The sequence below is a fragment of the Bombina bombina genome, chromosome 7 (assembly GCF_027579735.1).
Source record: "Bombina bombina isolate aBomBom1 chromosome 7, aBomBom1.pri, whole genome shotgun sequence".
NCBI classification, from domain to species: Eukaryota; Metazoa; Chordata; class Amphibia; order Anura; family Bombinatoridae; genus Bombina; species Bombina bombina.
Window position 1 is genome coordinate 223,526,388 of NC_069505.1, and position 24,060 is coordinate 223,550,447.

The following is a 24,060-nucleotide window of genomic DNA, read 5'->3' on the forward strand; positions in this document are numbered from 1 at the left end:
TATCTTTGGATTTAAACAATATTGCCTCTATGTTTCAAAAATTAATCATAGAATGTTGAAAAAAAGGCTTTAAAATTAATTGTACTGATGCTCTGCATATGAGAATGAAACAAAACATAAATAATATTCAGCTTTCAAACAGAGGTACTGATAACATGACACTATTTTTTTTAAATATGTATTCCTACACTTTTCACTTAAAAATACAGTAAACACTTTGGGGAAATTCATAAAGCTGCGAGATGCAGCTTTATGTAGCTTCGGCGCAGGTTTGCATAAGCAGCCTATAGTTAAGAAGCAGTGATCATTAGACCGCTGCTTCCTAACCTACACTAAATCTGAGTTGGCGGACCAAAATTATGCTGGACAAGTCCGACCAGGGTGATTGACAGCCTCAGCTGGCACGTGATTAGCTGCGCGCTAGCAAGGGGCAGCTGCTGGTGCAATGATAAATGTGGGCAGCGTATTGCTGCCCGCTTGCCGCAATACCAGGCGGACAGGTTTGCTGGAACGAGCCTTGTCCACCCGGGGTTTCTTAAATGTCGGCCTTTGTAAATACAACTCATTTCTGTTGTATTGCTTTGCTATAAAATAATGGGGCAGCCATGTCTAAACATAATAAAAACAAATTAACATATTTTTGCTGCAATTGTTTTTTTAATAGCACCTTTTCTCTTATTTGGAGGACTCAGTCTGGGCTTGTCTGCAGCAAACAAGTCTAGCCATCGTTATAATGTTAATATAAAATGTTTTATTGTTGTAAGTTAAAGACAATTAAGGAAATTAACGGCTAGATTTAGAGTTTGGCATTAGCCGTCAAAAACCAGCGTTAGAGGCTCCTAACGCTGGTTTTGGCCTACCGCTAGTATTTAGAGTCTTGTAGGTAAGGGTCTAACGCTCACTTTGCAGCCGCGACTTTTTCATACCGCAGATCCCCCTACGCCATTTGCGTAGCCTATCTTTTCAATGGGATCTTTCTAACGCCGGTATTTAGAGTCTTGGCTGAAGTGAGCGTTAGAAATCTAAAGACAAAACTCCAGCCGCAGAAAAAAGTCAGGAGTTAAGAGCTTTCTGGGCTAATGCCGGTTCATAAAGCTCTTAACTACTGTGCTCTAAAGTACACTAACACCCATAAACTACCTATGTTCCCCTAAACTGAGGCCCCCCACATCTCCGCCACTCTAATAAAATTTTTTAACCCCTAATCTGCCGACCGCACACCGCCGCAACCTACGTTATCCCTATGTACCCCTAATCTGCTGCCCCTAACACCGCCGACCCCTATATTATATTTATTAACCCCTAATCTGCTGCCCACAACGTCGCTGCTATCTTACCTACAATTATTAAGCCCTAATCTGCCGACCGGACCTCACCGCTACAATAATAAAGTTATTAACTCCTAATCCGCCTCACTCCCGCCTCAATAACCCTATAATAAATAGTATTAACCCCTAATCTGCCCTCCCTAACATCGCCGACACCTAACTTCAAGTATTAACCCCTAATCTGCCGACCGGACCTCACCGCTACTATAATAAATGTATTAACCCCTAAAGCTAAGTCTAACCCTAACACTAACACCCCCCTAAGTTAAATATAATGTAAATGTAACGAAATAAATTAACTCTTATTAAATAAATTATTCCTATTTAAAGCTAAATACTTACCTGTAAAATAAACCCTAATATAGCTACAATATAAATTCTAATTATATTGTAGCTATTTTAGGATTTATATTTATTTTACAGGCAACTTTGTATTTATTTTAACCAGGTACAATAGCTATTAAATAGTTTAGAACTATTTAATAGCTACCTAGTTAAAATAATTACAAAATTACCTGTAAAATAAATCCTAACCTAAGTTACAATTAAACCTAACACTACACTATCATTAAATAAATTACATGAAATACCTACAAATAAATACAATTAAATAAACTAACTAAAGTACAAAAAATAAAAAAAGCTAAGTTACAAAAAATAAAAAAAATAAATACAAACATAATAAAAAGATTACAACAATTTTAAGCTAATTACACCTACTCTAAACCCCCTAATAAAATAACAAAGCCCCCCAAAATAAAAAAAATGTCCTACCCTATTCTAAAATTAAAATAGAAAAGCTCTTTTACCTTACCAGCCCTTAAAAGGGCCTTTTGCGACACATGCCCCAAAGAATTCAGCTCTTTTGCCTGTAAAAATAAACACAATACCCCCCCCAACATTACAACCCACCACCCACATACCCCTAATCTAACCCAAACCCCCCTTAAATAAACCTAACACTAAGCCCCTGAAAATCTTCCTACCTTATCTTCACCACACCGGGTATCACCGATCCGTCCAGGCTCTGAAATCTTCATCCAAGCCAAAGCGGGGGCTGGAGATCCATCATCTGGCTGAAGTCTTCTATCAAGCGGCAAGAAGAAGTCCAGAAGAGGCTCTAAAGTCTTCATCCTATCCGGGCAGAAGAGGAGATCCGGACCGGCAACCATCTTCATCCAAGCGGCATCTTCTATCTTCATCCGATGACGAGCGGCTCCATCTTGAAGACCTCCGGCGCGGATCCATCCTCTTCTTCCGACGTCCTAAGTCCCAATGAAGGTTCCTTTAAATGACGTCATCCAAGATGGCGTCCCTCGAATTCCGATTGGCTGATAGGATTCTATAAGCCAATCGGAATTAAGGTAGGGAAAATCTGATTGGCTGATTGAATCAGCCAATCAGATTGAGCTTGCATTCTATTGGCTGTTCCGATCAGCCAATGGAATGCGAGCTCAATCTGATTGGCTGATTGGATCAGCCAATCGGATTGAACTTGAATCTGATTGGCTGATTCCATCAGCCAATCAGATTTTTCCTACCTTAATTCCGATTGGCTGATAGAATCCTATCAGCCAATCGGAATTCGAGGGATGCCATCTTGGATGACGTCATTTAAAGGAACCTTCATTCGGACTTAGGACATCGGAAGAAGAGGATGGATCCGCGCCGGAGGTCTTCAAGATGGAGCCGCTCGTCATCGGATGAAGATAGAAGATGCCGCTTGGATGAATATGGTTGCCGGTCCGGATCTCCTCTTCTGCCCGGATAGGATGAAGACTTTGGAGCCTCTTCTGGACTTCTTCTTGCCGCTTGATAGAAGACTTCAGCCGGATGATGGATCTCCAGCCCCCGCTTGGGCTTGGATGAAGATTTCGGAGCCTGGACGGATCGGTGATACCCGGTGTGGTGAAGATAAGGTAGGAAGATCTTCAGGGGCTTAGTGTTAGGTTTATTTAAGGGGGGTTTGGGTTAGATTAGGGGTATGTGGGTGGTGGGTTGTAATGTTGGGGGGGGTATTGTATGTTTTTTTTTACAGGCAAAAGAGCTGAATTCTTTGGGGCATGCCCCGCAAAAGGCCCCTTTAAGGGCTGGTAAGGTAAAAGAGCTTTTCTATTTTAATTTTAGAATAGGGGAGGGCATTTTTTTATTTTGGGGGGCTTTGTTATTTTATTAGGGGGCTTAGAGTAGGTGTAATTAGCTTAAAATGTTATAATATTTTTATTATGTTTGTAATTATTTTTTTATTTTTTGTAACTTAGCTTTTTTATTTTTTGTACTTTATTTAGTTTATTAATTTGTATTTATTTGTAGGTATTTTATTTAATTAATTTATTGACAGTGTAGTGTTAGATTTAATTGTAGATAATTGTAGGTATTTTATTTAATTAATGTATTGATACTGTAGTGTTAGATTTAATTGTAGATAATTGTAGGTATTTTATTTAATTAATTTATTGATAGTGTAGTGTTAGGTTTAATTGTAACTTAGGTTAGGATTTATTTTACAGGTAATTTTGTAATTATTTTAACTAGGTAGCTATTAAATATTTATTAACTATTTAATAGCTATTGTACCTGGTTAAAATAATTACAAAGTTGCCTGTAAAATAAATATTATTCCTAAAATAGCTACAATATAATTATAATTTATATTGTAGCTATATTAGGGTTTATTTTACAGGTACATATTTAGCTTTAAATAGGAATAATTTATTTAATAAGAGTTAATTTATTTCGTTACATTTAAATTATATTTAACTTAGGGGGGTGTTAGTGTTAGGGTTAGACTTAGCTTTAGGGGTTAATAAATTTATTAGAGTAGCGGTGAGGTCCGGTCGGCAGATTAGGGGTTAATACTTGAAGTTAGGTGTCAGCGATGTTAGGGAGGGCAGATTATGGGTTAATACTATTTATTATAAGGTTAGTGAGGCGGATTAGGGGTTAATACATTTATTATAGTAGCGGTGAGATTAGGGGTTAATTATTGTAGGTATCTGGCGGCGACGTTGTGGGGGGCAGATTAGGGGTTAATAAATATAATATAGAGGTCGGTGGTGTTAGGGGCAGCAGATTAGGGGTACATAGGGATAATGTAGGTTGCGGCGGTGTACGGAGCGGCAGATTAGGGGTTAAAAAAATATGCAGGGGTCAGCAATAGCGGGGGCGGCAGATTAGGGGTTAATAAGTGTAAGGTTAGGGGTGTTTAGACTTTGGGTACATGTTAGAGTGTTAGGTGCAGACTTAGAAACTGTTTCCCCATAGGAAACAATGGGGCTGCGTTAAGAACTGAACGCTGCTTTTTTGCAGGTGTTAGGTTTTTTTTCAGCTCAAACTGCCCCATTGTTTTCTATGGGGGAATTGTGCACAAGCACGTTTTTGAAGCTGGCCGCGTCCGTAAGCACCACTGGTATTGAGAGTTGCAATGGCGGTAAATATGCTATACGCTCCCTTTTTGGAGCCTAACGCAGCCCTTCTGTGAACTCTAAATACCAGCGGTATTTAAAAGGTGCGGTGGAAAAAAAAGCCAGCGTTAGCTACGCGGGTCGTTACCGACAAAACTCTAAATCTAGCCGTTTGGTTCTTGAGAAGTAGGTAGGCTACATCAAGTTCTAAGAATTAGAGAGAAAAAATGTAGAGCTAAATTCCATGAAAGGAGCAAAATAAATAATGAAAGTATATTACACAGTTGTTTCATTATGCAAAACTAAATATTTTATTAAAAATAAATCTGAAGATGTTTACTGTCTCTTTAAGAATATTCTGTACTGATTTACAATTTTATTACAAAAAAGTGCCAGCTATATTTACATCATTTATAAAAGTTTTTTTTTTATTATATACTTATATACAAGAAGATAATACTTGGAATCATAATATATACTTTTCTACTTAAGTTGGTAGAAATATATACAAAATGCTTCACTTTGTTACAAAAATAAAAAAATGGCAAATACTGCATTAGATTTATTAAACTTTTTTTTTTTTTAAATGTTATGTTGTTAATAGTAATTACTGTCTTATGATACCATTTTTAATAGACAACTATTTTAGTTCAAGTATATGTGTTTATGTATGTGTGTGCGTGTGGGCATGTATGTGTATATGTATGTATGTATATATATATATATATATATATATATATATATATATATATATATATATATATATATATATATATTGAAAAGGAACCAACATTTAAATTGTGAATTTAGCTGTGAAGTTATGAAATGTTAAAATATATGGTTTGGCCAATAAAATTTGAATTTTATGTGTTGTCCTTTTAATTCCATGGTCACATTTCAATCATAATGTAAATCATATTATATAAATGCAATCTGACATTGATGTGATTTAAAGGGATTTAAAATAGTATGATTTTTGTAACAACAATGAACTAAGAGGCGGCTTATACATAATAGGAATAATTGCAATATGTAATATTTATCATTTTATAAGAATTTATTTTTTAACTTCATTTATGCAGGGTCTATAACTTCTTGTCTCCGCCCCACAAGTGGCTGTGTCATCTACATGAAGTCCTTTATAGCTTGACGACATAAAGCTTTTAAAGCAACATGAGCTGCTGGGTTAGTGTTCAGTGAAAGCTAGAGAAACAGGAAGTTAGGTTCTTTCCCATGCTCAGAAGAGGCAGAATGCAACTTAAAGGAATAGATAGAAAAACATGAGATATTGTATGCCCAGGCACAAACAAAATCCCATAGGAGGCGCTTCTTGTAAACTCAAAAATTTCTGAAACAAACAATATATACAAATTTAACCAAATTAAACGAAAAGTCCATATGATTCAAAAAAGGTTGCTCTCTGTCAAAGGATGGTCGGATCCTGATACTTGGAAATCTGAAGAGAAAAAACAGAGGCGCCACAATGGCCTAGTACCACCTCTAGTATATTTCTTATTATACCAATTTATCATCTGTTTTGGTGGTACTAGGCCATTGTGGTGCCTCTGTTTTTTCTCTTCAACTTAAAGGAATAGTCTAGTCAAAATGAAACGTTCATGATTCAGATAGAGCAGCAATTTTAAGCAACTTTCTAATTTACTTCTATTATCAATGTTACTTCATTCTCTTGGTATCTTTATTTGAAAAAACAAGAATGTAAGCTTAGGAGCCATCCCATTTTTGGTTCAGCACCTTGGTAGCACTTTATGATTGGTGTCTAAATGTAGCCACCAATCAGCAAGCACTACCCAGGTGCTGAACCAAAAATGGTCTGGCTCCTAAGCTTACATTCAAATAAAAATACCAAGAGAACAAAGAAAATTTGATAATAGGAGTAAATATGAAAAGTTGCTTAAAATTGCTGCTCTGTCTGAATCATGGAAGTTTAATTTTGACTAGACTGTCCCTTTAAATTGTCTGCATGTCTGCTCTCAATAAATGTACCTGTAGGCAGTGGTTACACTTAGAATGTCTAAGTGCCCATTTGTTTGATTTTTTAACACAACCATTTTATATACATTTAACAAACTGGATCTATTTGTTAATTGGCTGTACTGTAATCCAGTAGATTGTTTATGCTTTTCTCTATATTATTAAATTTTAGACATGTTCAGTCAGCATGTTGTTGTACAGATTAATACCAAATTTGGCCACTAGTAGCGACATTCAGAGCCGAATTTATTATCTTGAAATTGCCAAACAGAAAGATCTGTGCAAAATCAAATCTTTGTGCATTGCACTTTCACACAAATATGACCCCAAATAAAAGCTGAATGCTGATACCCACAGCCATATTTGGTATTTATCCATACAACGATATGCCAGTGACACATGTCTATTATATTTTTATTTGTCATCTTCCTATTTACCAATTCATCTTTCTCTGCCTGCTTGCCTTCTAACTTCCGCTTCCTCCTCACTGCATTTTTTGTACCCATGTCTTTATATATCCTCTTCCTCATTGTATTTCTCTTGTAAGGTGTATCCAGTCCATGGATCATCCATTACTTGTGGGATATTTTCATTCCAAACAGGAAGTTGCAAGAGGACACCCACAGCAGAGCTGTTATATAGCTCCTCCCCTAACTGACATTACCAGTCATTCTCTTGCAACTCTCAACACACATGGAGGTAGTAAGAGAGAGTGGTGAAATATAGTTAGTTTTTAATCTTCAATAAAAAGTTTGTTATTTTAAATGGTATATCCCAGGCAGTAAATAGAAGAAGAATCTGCCTGAGTTTTCTATGATCTTAGCAGGTTGTAACTAAGATCCATTGCTGTTCTCACATATGTCTGAGGAGAGAGGTAACTTCCGCGGGAGAATGGCGTGCAGGTTACTCTGCAATGAGGTATGTGCAGTTACAATTTTTTCTAGAAATGGAAAATGCTAGAAAATGCTGCTGATACCGGATTAATGTAAGTTAAGCCTGAATACAGTGATTTAATAGCGACTGGTATCATGCTTACTCTCAGGGGTAATACCCTTATAAAATTGCAATATAAAACGTTTCCTGGCATGTTTAATCGTTTTTATATATGCTTTGGTGATAAAACTTTATTGGGGCCTAGTTTTTTCCACATGGCTGGCTTAAGTTTTGCCTAGAAACAGTTTCCTGAGGCTTTCCACTGTTGTAGTATAAAAGTTACAGTTGGTGCAGTTAAAATTATAAACTGTGACATCCAGCTTCCCTCAGGAGTCCCCTGTATGCTATAGGACATCTCTAAAGGGCTCAAAGGCTTTCCAAAGTCGTTTATTGGGGAAGGTAGGGCCACAGCAGGCTGTGGCAGTTTTTTGTGTCTGTTAAAAAACGTCTATATCGTTTTTTTTATCCGTTTTTTGAATTAAGGGGTTAATAATCCATTTGCAAGTGGGTGCAATGCTCTGTTAACTTATTACATACACTGCAAAAATTTCGTTTGATTTACTGCCTTTTTTCACTGTTTTTCAAATTTTGACAAAATTTGTTTCTCTTAAAGGCACAGTACCGTTTTTTATATTTGCTTGTTAACTTGATTTAAAGTGTTTTCCAAGCTTGCTAGTCTCATTGCTAGTCTGTACAAACATGTCTGACATAGAGGAAACTCCTTGTTCATTATGTTTAAAAGCCATGGTGGAACCCCCTCTTAGAATGTGTACCAAATGTACTGATTTCACTTTAAGCAATAAAGATCATATTCTGTCTTTAAAAAGATTTATCACCAGAGGAATCTGACGAGGGGGAAGTTATGCCGACTAACTCTCCCCACGTGTCAGATCCTTTGACTCTCGCTCAAGGGACTCACGCTCAAATGGTGCCAAGTACATCTAGGGTGCCCATAGCGATTACTTTACAAGACATGGCGGCAGTCATGGATAATACACTGTCAGCGGTATTAGCCAGACTACCTGAATTTAGAGGTAAGCGAGATAGCTCTGGGGTTAGACGAAATGCAGAGCATACTGACGCTTTAAGAACCATGTCTGATACTGCCTCACAATATGCAGAAGCTGAGGAAGGAGAGCTTCAGTCTGTGGGTGATGTTTCTGACTCAGGGAAGATGATGCAACCTGATTCTGATATTTCTACATTTAAATTTAAGCTTGAACACCTCCGCGTGTTTCTCAGGGAGGTTTTAGCTGCTCTGAATGACTGTGATACAATTGCAGTGCCAGAGAAATTGTGTAGACTGGACAAATACTATGCAGTGCCGGTGTGTACTGATGTTTTTCCAATACCTAAAAGGTTTACAGAAATTATTAATAAGGAATGGGATAGACCAGGTGTGACGTTCTCTTCCCCTCCTATTTTTAGAAAAATGTTTCCAATAGACGCCACCACACGGGACTTATGACAGACAGTTCCTAAGGTGGAGGGAGCAGTTTCTACTTTAGCAAAGTGTACTACTATCCCTTTCGAGGACAGTTGTGCTTTTTTAGATCCAATGGATAAAAAAATTAGAAGGTTACCTTAAGAAAATGTTTATTCAATAAGGTTTTATCCTACAGCCCTTTGCATGCATTGCTCCTGTCACTGCTGCTGCTGCGGCGTTCTGGTTTGAGTCTCTGGAAGAGGCTTTACAGGTAGCGACTCCATTGGATGACATAAATGGCAAGCTTAGAGCACTTAAGCTAGCCAATTCCTTTGTTTTCTGATGCCATTGTTCATTAAACTAAACTAACGGCTAAGAATTCTGGTTTTGCTATACAGGCGTGCAGGGCGCTATGGCTTAAATCATGGTCAGCTGACGTGACTTCAAAATCTAAGCTGCTTAACATTCTCTTCAAGGGGCAGACCCTATTCGGGCCTGGTTTGAAGGAGATTATTGCTGATATCACTGGAGGAAAAGGTCATGCCCTTCCTCAGGACAGGTCCAAATCAAGGGCCAAACAGTCTAATTTTCATGCCTTTCGAAACTTCAAGGCAAGTGCGGCATCAACTTCCTCTAATGCAAACAAGAGGGAACTTTTGCTCAGTCCAAGACAGTCTGGAGACCAAACCAGACCTTGGACACAGGTAAGCAGGCCAAAAAGCCTGCTGCTGCCTCTAAGACAGCATGAAGGAACGGCCCCCTATCCGGTAACGGATCTAGTAGGGGGCAGACTTTCGCTCTTCGCCCAGGCGTGAGCAAGAGATGTCCAGGATCCCTGGGTGTTGGAAATTATATCCCAGGGATATCTTCTGGACTTCAAAGCTTCCCCTCCAAAAGGGAGATTTCACCTTTCACAATTATCTGCAAACCAGATAAAGAGAGAGGCATTCTTACACTGTGTACGAGACCTCCTAGTTATGGGAGTGATCCATCCAGTTCCAAAGGAGGAACAGGGACAGGGTTTTTACTCAAATCTGTTTGTGGTTCCCAAAAAAGAGGGAACCTTCAGACCAATTTTGGATCTAAAGATCTTAAACAAATTCCTCAGAGTTCCATCATTCAAGATGGAAACTATTCGTACCATCCTACCTATGATCCAGGAGGGTCAATATATGACTACAGTGGATTTAAAGGATGCTTATCTTCACATTCCGATAACAAAGATCATCATCGGTTTCTCAGGTTTGCCTTTCTAGACAGGCATTACCAGTTTGTAGCTCTTCCCTTTGGATTAGCTACAGCCCCAAGAATCTTTACGAAGGTTCTAGGGTCGCTTCTGGCGGTCATAGCAGTGGCCCCTTATTTAGACGACATCCTGATACAGGCGTCAAACTTCCAAATTGCCAAGTCTCATACGGATGTAGTACTGGCATTTCTGAGATCGCATGGGTGGAAAGTGAACGAGGAGAAGAGCTCTCTATCCCCACTCACAAGAGTTTCCTTCCTAGGGACTCTGATAGATTCTGTAGAAATGAAAATTTACCTGACGGAGTCCAGGTTATCAAAGCTTCTAAATTCCTGCCGTGTTCTTCATTCCATTCCGCGCCCTTCGGTGGCTCAGTGCAAGGAAGTAATCGGCTTAATGGTAGCGGCAATGGACATAGTGCCGTTTGCACGCCTACATCTCAGACCGCTGCAACTATGCATGCTCAGTCAGTGGAACGGGGATTACACAGATTTGTCCCCTCTACTAAATCTGGATCAAGAGACCAGGGATTTTCTTCTCTGGTGGCTATCTCGGGTCCATCTGTCCAAAGGTATGACAATTGGACAATTGTAACAGCAGATGCCAGCCTTCTAGGTTGGGGTGCTGTCTGGAACTCCCTGAAGGCTCAGGGATCGTGGACTCAGGAGGAGACACTCCTTCCAATAAATATTCTGGAAGAGCAATATTCAATGGTCTTCAGGCTTGGCCTCAGTTAGCAACTCTGAGGTACATCAGATTTCAGTCGGACAACATCACGACTGTGGCTTACATCAACCATCAAGGGGGAACAAGAAGTTCCCTAGCGATGTTAGAAGTCTCAAAGATAATTCGCTGGGCAGAGACTCACTCTTGCCACCTATCAGCTATCCATATCCCAGGCGTAGAGAACTGGGAGGCGGATTTTTTAAGTCGTCAGACTTTTCATCCGGGAGAGTGGGTACTCCATCCGAAAGGTGTTTGCACAACTGGATCTCATGGCGTCTCGCTAGAACGCCAAGCTTCCTTGTTACGGATCCAGGTCCAGGGATCCCAAAGCGATGCTAATAGATGATCTAGCAGCGCCCTGGTCTTTCAACCTGGCTTATATGTTCCACCGTTTCCTCTGCTCCCTCGACTGATTGCCAAGGTCAAGCAGGAGAGAGCATCAGTGATTTTGATAGCGCCTGTGTGGCCACGCAGGACCTGGTATGCAGATCTGGTGGACATGTCATCCTTTCCACCATGGACTCTGCCTCTGAGACAGGACCTTCTACTTTAGGGTCCTTTCAACCATCCAAATCTAATTTCTCTGAGACTGACTGCCTGGAGATTGAACGCTTGATTTTATCAAAGCGTGGCTTCTCCGAGTCAGTCATTGATACCTTAATACAGGCACGAAAGCCTGTCACCAGGAAAATTTACCATAAAATATGGCGTACATATCTTTATTGGTGTGAATCCAAGGGTTAGGAATCCCAGGATATTATCTTTTCTCCAAGATGGTTTGGAAAAAGGATTGTCAGCTAGTTCCTTAAAAGGACAGATTTCTGCTCTGTCTATTCTTTTGCACATGCGTCTGGCAGATGTTCCAGACTTTCAGGCATTTTGTCAGGCTTTGGTTAGAATCAAGCCTGTGTTTAAACCTGTTGCTCCCCCATGGAGCTTAAATTTGGTTCTTAAGGTTCTTCAAGGAGTTCCGTTTGAACCTCTTCATTCCATGGATATCAAACTTTTATCTTGGAAAGTTCTGTTTTTGGTAGCTATTTCCTCGGCTCGTATCAAGCGTTGTGTCCCATTAGTAAATCATTACACCATCAAACAATGAGAATTAACTTACCAATGGCTGACTATTGATGATAGATCACTTAGTACTTTTAAAGGACATGATGATCAATTTTTTTCTTTGCTCCACCTAAAAATATATATATTTTTTTTTACTGTGGGAATTGTCACTATTAGACAGTGAGCAGTAGAGTCCCAAGGCTTAGCTATAGAAATGATGCACTTTCTGTTTTCAACAAACATTTACGGCTAGATTTAGAGTTTTGTCGGTAAGGACCCGCGTAGCTAACGCCGGCTTTTTTCTGGCCGCACCATAAAAATAACTCTGGTATTGAGAGTCCACATAAAGGCTGCGTTAGGCTCCAAAAAAGGAGCGTAGAGCATTTTTAACGCAACTTCAACTCTCGATACCAGAGTTGCTTACGGACGCGGCCAGCCTCAATGGGGCTGTTTGAGCTGAAAAAAAACCTAACACCTGCAAAAAAGCCGCGTTCAGCTCTTAACGCAGCCCCATTGTTTGCTATGCGTAAACACTTCCTACGTCTGCACCTAACACCCTAACATGTACCCCGAGTCTAAACACCCCTAACCTTACACTTATTAACCCCTATTCTGCCGCCCCTGCTATCGCTGACCCCTGCATATTTTTTTTAACCCCTAATCTGCCGTTCCGTAAACCGCCGCTACTTACATTATCCCTATGTACCCCTAATCTGCTGCCCCTAACACCGCCGACCCCTATATTATATTTATTAAAAGATATAATACCAAATATAAAAAATGGTAATAGCATGCGCCAAAATCCAATCAAATCCAAAACTGATAGATAGTAAACTTAGAGTGATTGGTTAATCCTCCTACAGTATTTAAAAAGTGCGATTGCAAAAATACAATACCATACCAATAAAAGTGTGCTTCTAAGTGTGATGAGGTGTATATTTGAAAATGTGTATAAAAAGAACTTTAAAGTCTAAATCCAATATTAAATTGTATTTAAAATTATAAAATGTGTATGTGTAGACCTTTATATGTGATAATATGAAAAGGGTTGTTGGATAACGCTATTACTTCCCATAGCACAGTTACAGAAGATCCGGACTCGATCTGTGGAGGAGAGCCCACAGCTGTTTGCTCAGGAATTCGGACGTTTACCTGGTACAGCGTACTGACTGCTGTTAAAACATCAGTCTGCCTATTCGCACCACTTTCAATAAGGGTGCCAATACCCTTGTTAGTATATTTTCATTTGTCTTCACTTCCACTGTGATTTCTTCTTACGAAACCTACTTGCACAATGAGGCGCTGTCTTTTCTTGCATCATTATATTTATTAACCCCTAATCTGCTCCCCACAACGTCGCCTCCACCTGCCTACACTTATTAACCCCTAATCTGCTGACCGGACCGCACCGCTACTATAATAAAGTTATTAACCCCTAATCCGCCTCACTAACCCTATAATAAATAGTATTAACCCCTAATCTGCCCTCCCTAACATCGCCGACACCTAACTTCAATTATTAAACCCTAATCTGCCGACCGGAGCTCACCGCTATTCTAATAAATGTATTAACCCCTAAAGCTAAGTCTAACCCTAACACTAACACCCCCCCCTAAATTAAATATAATTTTAATCTAACGAAATTAATTAACTCTTATTAAATAAATTATTCCTATTTAAAGCTAAATACTTACCTGTAAAATAAATCCTAATATAGCTACAATATAAATTATAATTACATTGTAGCTATTTTAGGATTAATATTTATTTTACAGGTAACTTTGTATTTATTTTAACCAGGTACAATAGCTATTAAATAGTTAAGAACTATTTAATAGTTACCTAGTTAAAATAATTACAACATTACCTGTAAAATAAATCCTAACCTAAGTTACAATTAAACCTAACACTATACTATCATTAAATTTATTTAAAAAAATACCTACAATTACCTACAATTAAACCTAACACTACACTATCAATAAATTAATTAAATACAATATCTACAAATAACTACAATGAAATAAACTAACTAAAGTACAAAAAATAAAAAAGAACTGTTACAAAAAATAAAAAAATATCTACAAACATAAGAAAAATATTACAACAATTTTAAACTAATTACACCTACTCTAAGCCCCCTAATAAAATAACAAAGACCCCCAAAATAACAAAATGCCCTACCCTATTCTAAATTACTAAAGTTCAAAGCTCTTTTACCTTACCAGCCCTGAACAGGGCCCTTTGCGGGGCATGCCCCAAGAAGTTCAGCTCTTTTGCCTGTAAAAAAAACATACAATCCCCCCCCCCCAACATTACAACCCACCACTCACATACCCCTAATCTAACCCAAACCCCCCTTAAATAAACCTAACACTAAGCCCCTGAAGATCTTCCTACCTTATCTTCACCATACCAGGTTCACCGATCCGTCCTGAAGAGCTCCTCCGATGTCCTGATCCAAGCCCAAAGCAGGGGGCTGAAGAGGTCCATGATCCGGCTGAAGTCTTCATCCAAGCGGGAGCTGAAGAGGTCCATGATCCGGATGAAGTCTTCATCCAAGCGGGAGCTGAAGAGGTCCATGATCCGGATGAAGTCTTCTATCAACGGCATCTTCAATCTTCTTTCTTCGGGAGCCATCATCTTCCATCCGACGCGGAACATCCTCTTCTCCCGACGCCTACTAGCCGAATGAAGGTTCCTTTAAGGGACGTCATCCAAGATGGCGTCCCTCGAATTCCGATTGGCTGATAGGATTCTATCAGCCAATCGGAATTAAGGTAGGAAAATTCTGATTGGCTGATGGAATCAGCCAATCAGAATCAAGTTCAATCCGATTGGCTGATCCGATCAGCCAATCAGATTGAGCTCGCATTCTATTGGCTGTTCCGATCAGCCAATAGAATGCGAGCTCAATCTGATTGGCTGATCGGATCAGCCAATCGGATTGAACTTGATTCTGATTGGCTGATTCCATCAGCCAATCAGAATATTCCTACCTTAATTCCGATTGGCTGATAGAATTCTATCAGCCAATCGGAATTCGAGGGACGCCATCTTGGATGACGTCCCTTAAAGGAACTGTCATTCTTCAGTTGGACGTCGCCGGATGAAGATGGGTCCGCGTCGGAGGTCTTCAGGATGGAGCCGGTCCTCATCAGATGAAGATAGAAGATGCCGCTTGGAAGATGATGGTTGCCGGTCCGGATCTACTCTTCTTCCCGGATAGGATGAAGACTTTGGAGCCTCTTCTGGACCTCTTCAGCCACGGGATGATGGATCGCCAGCCCCCGCTTGGGTTGGATGAAGATTTTGGAGCCACGACGGATCGGTGATACCTGGTGAGGTGAAGACAAGGTAGGATGATCTTCAGGGGCTTAGTGTTAGGTTTATTTAAGGGGGGTTTGGGTTAGATTAGGGGTATGTGGGTGGTGGGTTGTAATGTTGGGGGGTTATTGTATGTTTTTTTTTTACAGGAAAAAGAGCTGAACTTCTTGGGACATGCCCCGCAAAGGGCCCTGTTCAGGGCTGGTAAGGTAAAAGAGCTTTGAACTTTAGTAATTTAGAATAAGGTAGGGCATTTTTTATTTTGGGGGTCTTTGTTATTTTATATTATTTATATTTATATATAATATTGTAATATTTTTCTTATGTTTGTAAATATTTTTTTATTTTTTGTAACTTAGTTCTTTTTTATTTTTTGTACTTTAGTTAGTTTATTTCATTGTAGTTATTTGTACATATTGTATTTAATTAATGTATTGATAGTGTAGTGTTAGGTTTAATTGTAGGTAATTGTATGTATTTTATTTAATTAATTTAATGATAGTATAGTGTTAGGTTTAATTGTAACTTAGGTTAGGATTTATTTTACAGGTAATTTTGTAATTATTTTAACTAGGTAACTATTAAATAGTTCTTAACTATTTAATAGCTATTGTACATGGTTAAAATAATTACAAAGTTGCCTGTAAAATAAATATTAATCCTAAAATAGCTACAATGTAATTATAATTTATATTGTAGCTATATTAGGATTTATTTTACAGGTAAGTATTTTGTTTTAAATAGGAATCATTTATTTAATAAGAGTTAATTAATTTCGTTAGATTAAAATTATATTTAATTTAGGGGCGTGTTAGTGTTAGGGTTAGACTTAGCTTTAGGGGTTAATACATTTATTAGAATAGCGGTGAGCTCCGGTCGGCAGATTAGGGGTTAATGTTTGAAGTTAGGTGTCGGCGATGTTAGGGAGGGCAGATTAGGGGTTAATACTATTTATTATAGGGTTAGTGATGCGGATTAGGGGTTAATAACTTTATTATAGTAGCGGTGCGGTCCGGTCGGCAGATTAGGGGTTAATAAGTGTAGGCAGGTGGAGGCGACGTTGTGGGGGGCAGATTAGGGGTTAATAAATATAATATAGGGGTCGGCGGTGTTAGGGGCAGCAGATTAGGGATACATAGCTATAATGTAGGTGGCGGCACTTTGCGGTCGGCAGATTAGGGGTTAATTATTGTAGGTAGTTGGCGGCGACGTTGTGGGGGGCAGATTAGGGGTTAATAAATATAATACAGGGTCGGCGGTGTTAGGGGCAGCAGATTAGGGGTACATAAGTATAACGTAGGTGTTGGTCGGCAGATTAGGGGTTAAAAAAATTTAATCGAGTGGCGGCGATGTGGGGGAACCTCGGTTTAGGGGTGCATAGGTAGTTTATGGGTGTTAGTGTACTTTAGAGTACAGTAGTTAGGAGCTTTATAAACCGGCGTTAGCCCGGAAAGCTCTTAACTACTGACTTTTTTCTGCGGCTGGAGTTTTTTCGTTAGATTTCTAACGCTCAATTCAGACACGACTCTAAATACCAGAGTTAGAAAAATCCCATTGAAAAGATAGGATACGCAATTGACGTAAGGGGATCTGCGGTATGGAAAAGTCGCGGCTGAAAAGTGAGCGTTAGACCCTTTTTTGAGTGACTCCAAATACCGGAGTTAGCCTAAAACCAGCGTTAGGAGCCTCTAACGCTGGTTTTCACGGCTAACGCCAAACTCCAAATCTAGGCCTTAAAAAGCTACTAACATTTTTTTTTATGAAAGAAAAAAATAAACATGATATATATATATATATATATATATATATATATATATATATATATATATATATATATAATTTTTTTTACATACATAAATAGAGTATATAGCCACAAAAATATGTTGGCACTTGACCATCATGTCTATATAAGCTTGTTGTACACCCACATTAATATGAGGTGAGCTATAACAACTGCAACTATTTTGTGAAGGCTGTCCAGAAGTTTTTGGAGTGTGTTTGTGCAAATTTGCACCCATTCAACCATAAGTGAGGGCAGTTACTGTTGTGTAAAAAGGTCTGCCTCACAATCATTGTTCCATTTCTTTCCAAAGTTGTTCTTTGAACTTGAGGTCAGGGCTCTGTGCAGACCACACAAGTACCACCACACCAAACTTCTAGACCTCAGATTGTGCAAAGGGACAGTCATGCTGGAACAGGAAAGGACCTTCCCTGATGTTTTACCTCAAGGTTGGAAGCACCTAGTTGTTTAAAATATCTTGGTATCCTGTAGCATTACGATGATCCTTTACTGGAACTAAGTTATCTAACCCAAAACCTGCCACTCCCAGAGTCTTCAATCAGACTGCCAGATTATAAAGCATGATTCATCACTCTAGAAAAAATGATTCCACTGCTCCAGATTCCAGTGGATTTACACTACTTCAGCCTATGCTTGGCATTGCACATGTTGATGTATGACTTGTGTACAGCTGCTGTGCCATGCAAACCCATTTAATGAAGCTCCTGACAGACAGTTCTTAAGCTGATGTTGCTTTCAGAGGTACTCCGGACTGTGTGATGTTGCAGATGATATCCCATTTTTACTCTATATGCACTCTACAATTCAGTGACCCCACACAGTGAATTTGCGTTTTCTGCCTTATCATTGTTGGGCTGCTATTGCTCTTAGAAGCTTCCACTTCACAATAATAGCAGCTACAGTGGAACAGGGTAGATCTAATAGGGCAGAAATGTCACTAATAGTGATGTCGCAAACCTAAAAATTTGGGGACGCGAACGTCCGCAAAAGTTCACGAACGGGCGAACCGGGCGATCCGCCATAGACTTCAATAGGCAGGTGAATTTTAAAACCCACAGGGACTCTTTCTGGCCACAATAGTGATGGAAAAGTTGTTTCAAGGGCACTAACACCTCGACTGTGGCATGCCGGAGGGGGATCCAATGCAAAACTCCCACGGAAAATTACATAGTTGATGCAGAGTCTGGTTTTAATCCATAAAGGGCATAAATCACCTAACATTCCTAAATTGTTTGGAATAACGTGCTTTAAAACATCAGGTATGATGTTGTATCGATCAGGTAGTGTAAGGGTTACGCCCGCTTCAGAGTGCGCAGTGTAGGTGATATACCTGCCCTGACCATGCTTTGCAGACCAGGTATCAGTGGTCAGATGGACCCTTGCCCCAACACTGTGTGCCAGACATGCCATTTTAGCAGACTTATATAGCTTTGGCGTTGCTTTTTGGTATTTAGAAGGCTGCTAAATGCCACTGCACACCACACGTGTTTTATGCCCAGCAGTGAAGGGGTTAATTAGAGAGCATGTAGGCAGTTTGTAGAGTTAATTTTAGCTTAAGTGTAGTGCAGTAGACAACCCAAAGTATTGATCTAGGCCCATTTTGGTATATTTCATGCCACCATTTAACCCCCAAATGCGATCAAATAAAAAAAAATTGTTCACTTTTTCACAAACTTTAGGTTTCTCACAGAAATTATTTACAAACAAATTATGCAATTATGGCATAAATGGTTGTAAATGCTTCTCTGGGATCCCCTTTGTTCAGAAATAGCAGACTTATATGGCTTTGGCGTTGCTTTTTGGTAATTAGAAGGCTGCTAAATGCCACTGCGCACCACACGTGTTTTATGCCCAGCAGTGAAGGGGTTAATTAGAGAGCATGTAGGCAGCTTTTAGAGTTAATTTTAGCTTAAGTGTAGTGTAGTAGACAACCAAAAGTATTGATCTAGGCCCATTTTGGTATATTTCATGCCACCATTTCACCCCCAAATGCGATCAAATAAAAAAAAATTGTTCGAAATTTTAGGTTTCTCACTGAAATTATTTACAAACAGCTTGTGCAATTATGGCACAAATGGTTGTAAATGCTTCTCTGGGATCCCCTTTGTTCAGAAATAGCAGACATATATGACTTTGGCATTGCTTTCTGGTAATTAGAAGGCCGCTAAATGCTGCAGCGCATCACACGTGTATTATGGCTAGCAGTGAAGGGGTTAATTAGGTAGTTTGTAGGGAGCTTGCAGGGTTAATTTTAGCTTTAGTGTAGAGATCAGCCTCCCACCTGACACATCAGACCCCCTGATCCCTAATTGTTATAAAACTACATCTCTCAGCAAGCACTGTTCATTTCTGTTAAACCGAAAAAATAACAACACTATGGGCCTGATTCTCAAAATCTTTTCTACATGGAAAGAACTCAGCAGCATATGTTAGTAAGCCCTATATTCTAAAGTGTTTTGGATCTTCAATTTACAGAAAAAACACCCCTCTGGTCTAAATTCAATTATGGTTGTAGATTTATTCTATTGAATTCGCATTATTTATGAAGTGATTTTTGATACAAACTATAAAATTTTAATTTAATGTTCTTTTTAACATCCTCTAATATTGTTTGAGTTATAGGTATTAAGTAATGTATTTCAACACAAAAGTACTATTATTCTTAATTATTGAACATGAGAATTTAGACATTGATCCCTTCATTCAAAGGGTTAATAAGGTACAGGTGCCTGCAATTATTCTAATACTTTACCTTTAAATAGCACTAATAGGTGTGAACACAAACTATGCCAGTGAACAAGGGCTGAAACTTGGCCCGAAACATGTTTGGCGTTTAGTTCTGAACACCTTGTTGCAGGCCTGCGACTGGTTTATGCAGCTTTCATGTTTTTACATGATTTTTTAACTATTTTTAATGAATAAAATTTATTTTGTTTTTAAGAAAATATTTTCACAGTTTTTCTTTTTTTCTGGAGTTGTGGGATGACAGAGTGTGTCTACTACTATTGTTTTTGATCTACCCCACGGAGATCGTTTATCCCTGCACACAGAAGAAAGGACATTTCTCCAGGAAAGGAAATAACCTCCACACAAAGGGCACCGCTGAAGAAAGGCTAAGGATCATTGTAAAAGGGTATGTGCTATAGCGCCGCTGTTCTTTTGTGTTACTTCCTCACAGGATATCGTTGGTCACAGCTGGCAGCTTAATCTATATCCCCTTGTTTTGTTTTGATACTATGGTCCATAATAAATGCCTATAAAGTGCGGTACCAAATAAAGATATACACTCTCAATACTCTTGGAGGACTTACACGTTACTAACGTTGAATTATATACTTACTTTTACTTTGAACTTCATCTTCCCTTGGCTCTAAGATTGGCGGTGAATGTGTTCCGGAAACGGCGAGTCTAGTGATGCTGCGCACAGTGCGGTCTGATACAGACTACATCACACTGAAGGGGACGGTTGCCAGTGTTAAGGTCTGCACGCTGAAGCAGGTAAATCGGATCCACACTCCGGGAGGAAGACGTACTCCACAACACATAGTAAGGCCAATTATTTCTCTCTCCTCTGTCTAATTGCCTATGGGACTGTTTGAACACATATACAGTGGGGCAAAAAAGTATTTAGTCAGCCACCAATTGTGCAAGTTCTCCCACTTAAGAAGATGAGAGAGGCCTGTAATTTTCATCAGAGGTATACCTCAACTATGAGAAACAAAATGTGGAATCAAATCCAGACAATCACATTGTCTGATTTGGAAAGAATTTATTTGAAAATTATGGTGGAAAATAAGTATTTGGTCAATATCAAAAGTTGATCTCAATACTTTGTTATATATCCTTTGTTGGCAATGACAGAGGTTAAACATTGTCTGTAAGTCTTCACAAGGTTGTTACACACTGTTACTGGTATGCTGGCCAATTCCTGCATGCAGATCTCCTCTAGAGCAGTGATGTTTTGGGGCTGTCACTGGGCAACACAGACTTTCAACTCCCTCCAAAGGTTTTCTATGGGGTTGAAATCTGGAGACTGTCTAGGCCACTCCAGGACCTTGAAATGCTTCTTACAAAGCCACTCCTTCGTTGCCCGGGTGGTGTGTTTGGGATCATTGTCATGCTGAAAGACCCAGCAACGTTTCATCTTCAATGCCCTTGCTGATGGAAGGAGGTTTGCACTCACGATACATGATACATGGCCCCATTCATTCTTTCATGTACACGGATCAGTCGTCCTGTTCCCTTTGCAAAGAAACAGCCCCAAAGCATGATGTTGCCACCCCCATGCTTCACAGTAGGTATGGTCACCTACAAACAAGCAAGATTTCTGGCTCTCACAGACCTATATCTTCTTCTTTAAGAGGATCCTCTGTCCTCCTCTAATTACCTGTATTAATGGCACCTGTTTGAACTTTTTATCAGTATAAAAGACACCTGTCAACAACCTCAAACAGTCACACTCCAAACTCCACTATGGTGAAGACCAAAGAGCTGTCGAAGGACACCAGAAACCAAATTGTAGACCTGCACCAGACTGGGAAGACTGAATCTGCAATAGGCAAGCAGCTTGGTGTGAATAAATCAACTGTGGGAGCAATAATTAGAAAATGGAAGACATACAAGACCACTGATAATCTCCCTTGATCTGGGGCTCCATGCAAGATCTCACCCTGTGGGGTCAAAAAACATCCCAGAACCACACAGGGGGACCTAGTGAATGACCTGCAGAGAGCTGGGACCAACGTAACAAAGGCTACCATCAGTAACACACTATGCCGCCAGGGACTCAGATCCTGCAGTGCCAGACGTGTCCCCCTGCTTAAGCCAGTACATGTCCGAGCCCGTCTGAAGTATACTAGAGAGCATTTGGATGATCCAGAAGCGGATTGGGAGAATGTCATATGGTCAGATGAAACCAAAGTATAACTGTTTGGTAGAAACACAACTCGTCGTGTTTGGAGGAGAGAGAATGCTGAGTTGCAACCAAAGAACACCATACCTACTGTGAAGCATGGGGGTGGCAACATCATGCTTTGGGGCTGTTTCTTTGCAAAGGGAACAGGACGACTGATCCGTGTACATGAAAGAATGAATGGGGCCATGTATCATGTATCGTGAGTGCAAACCTCCTTCCATCAGCAAGGGCATTGAAGATGAAACGTTGCTGGGTCTTTCAGCATGACAATGATCCCAAACACACCACCCGGGCAACGAAGGAGTGGCTTTGTAAGAAGCATTTCAAGGTCCTGGAGTGGCCTAGACAGTCTCCAGATTTCAACCCCATAGAAAACCTTTGGAGGGAGTTGAAAGTCCGTGTTGCCCAGTGACAGCCCCAAAACATCACTGCTCTAGAGGAGATCTGCATGCAGGAATTGGCCAGCATACCAGTAACAGTGTGTAACAACCTTGTGAAGACTTACAGACAATGTTTAACCTCTGTCATTGCCAACAAAGGATATATAACAAAGTATTGAGATCAACTTTTGATATTGACCAAATACTTATTTTCCACCATAATTTGCAAATAAATTCTTTCCAAATCAGACAATGTGATTGTCTGGATTTGATTCCACATTTTGTTTCTCATAGTTGAGGTATACCTCTGATGAAAATTACAGGCCTCTCTCATCTTCTTCTGTGGGATAACTTGCACAATTGGTGACTGACTAAATACTTTTTTGCCCCACTGTATGCATATGTTTGTTGTTGGGACTTTTTATTACATCAGTGTGCTCTACGGGATATGATATTACAATTGAATTGAGGATGGGACATAAGCCTTAAGTACAATCCTCTATCTTTTTTGGCAAGAAAGTGATTTTTATAGTTTCCTGCTTTACATAAAATTGACATACACTGTCTATATACATCTCTCCCGTTTCTCCAAACCTTTTTTGTGATTTATTCTGGCTCCAATCATGGATGGAATCTATGTATTGAAAGACATTACATTAGACCAGGATTCTGACATTGAGGATATTCTGGAGGACAGAGAAACCATACTTGACGATTTATTTCAACAGATGGATAATCTCAGAAAAAGAGATATAAGATAAGAGTTAGATAGTAAAACCTTCCAACTATATCAAACAAATTCCAGAATTCCAAGGGGTTTAAGAATATCAAAATTTCCATCTTTTCAAGTCACTTGTCAAGATTTTATTAATAAATGGAACGAGGTCTTAACAACTTGCTACAGATCTCTTATAAATTTGTTGATAGAATACAAAAAGAAACAGAGAGTGCAATTAATTCAACATATGCAAGAATTGCAAGTGGAACTTAAAAAACACCAATGTCATCAGGAGTTCAAAGACCATGACAAACAATTCAAAAAAAATATGAGATCTTTCAAAAAAGAACTGTGGCTCTTTAAACAACAAAAAATGCATAGAGATAAATTGGACTATGAACTAAACAAGGTTTATAGATGGAGTCATAATAGTAACTACAAAACATCTTTCAAAAATAAAACACAACACAGTAATACACATAAGAAAACAGGGCCAAAACAGGACAAAAAAAGTCACATTCAGTGAAACAGAATATGAGTATGACACCTCAGATCAGGAGACACCCTTACATCAAGCCAGTAATTCCTTATCAGTTAAGGAATCTATCTCTGTGTTAGACATACCCACTACCTCTAATATTACACAGTCAAAAAACGGGGTGGGTATCCCCAGACCGAACATAAAATTAAAAACAAAAAGAAAGTACGTAGAGGGAACAGGGGAAGAGGCAGAAGGGGTGGGAGGCAGTCGCTATCCTCACAGAAAGAAGGTGTCTTACAGGACAAGTCATCATTAAACAATGTAGTC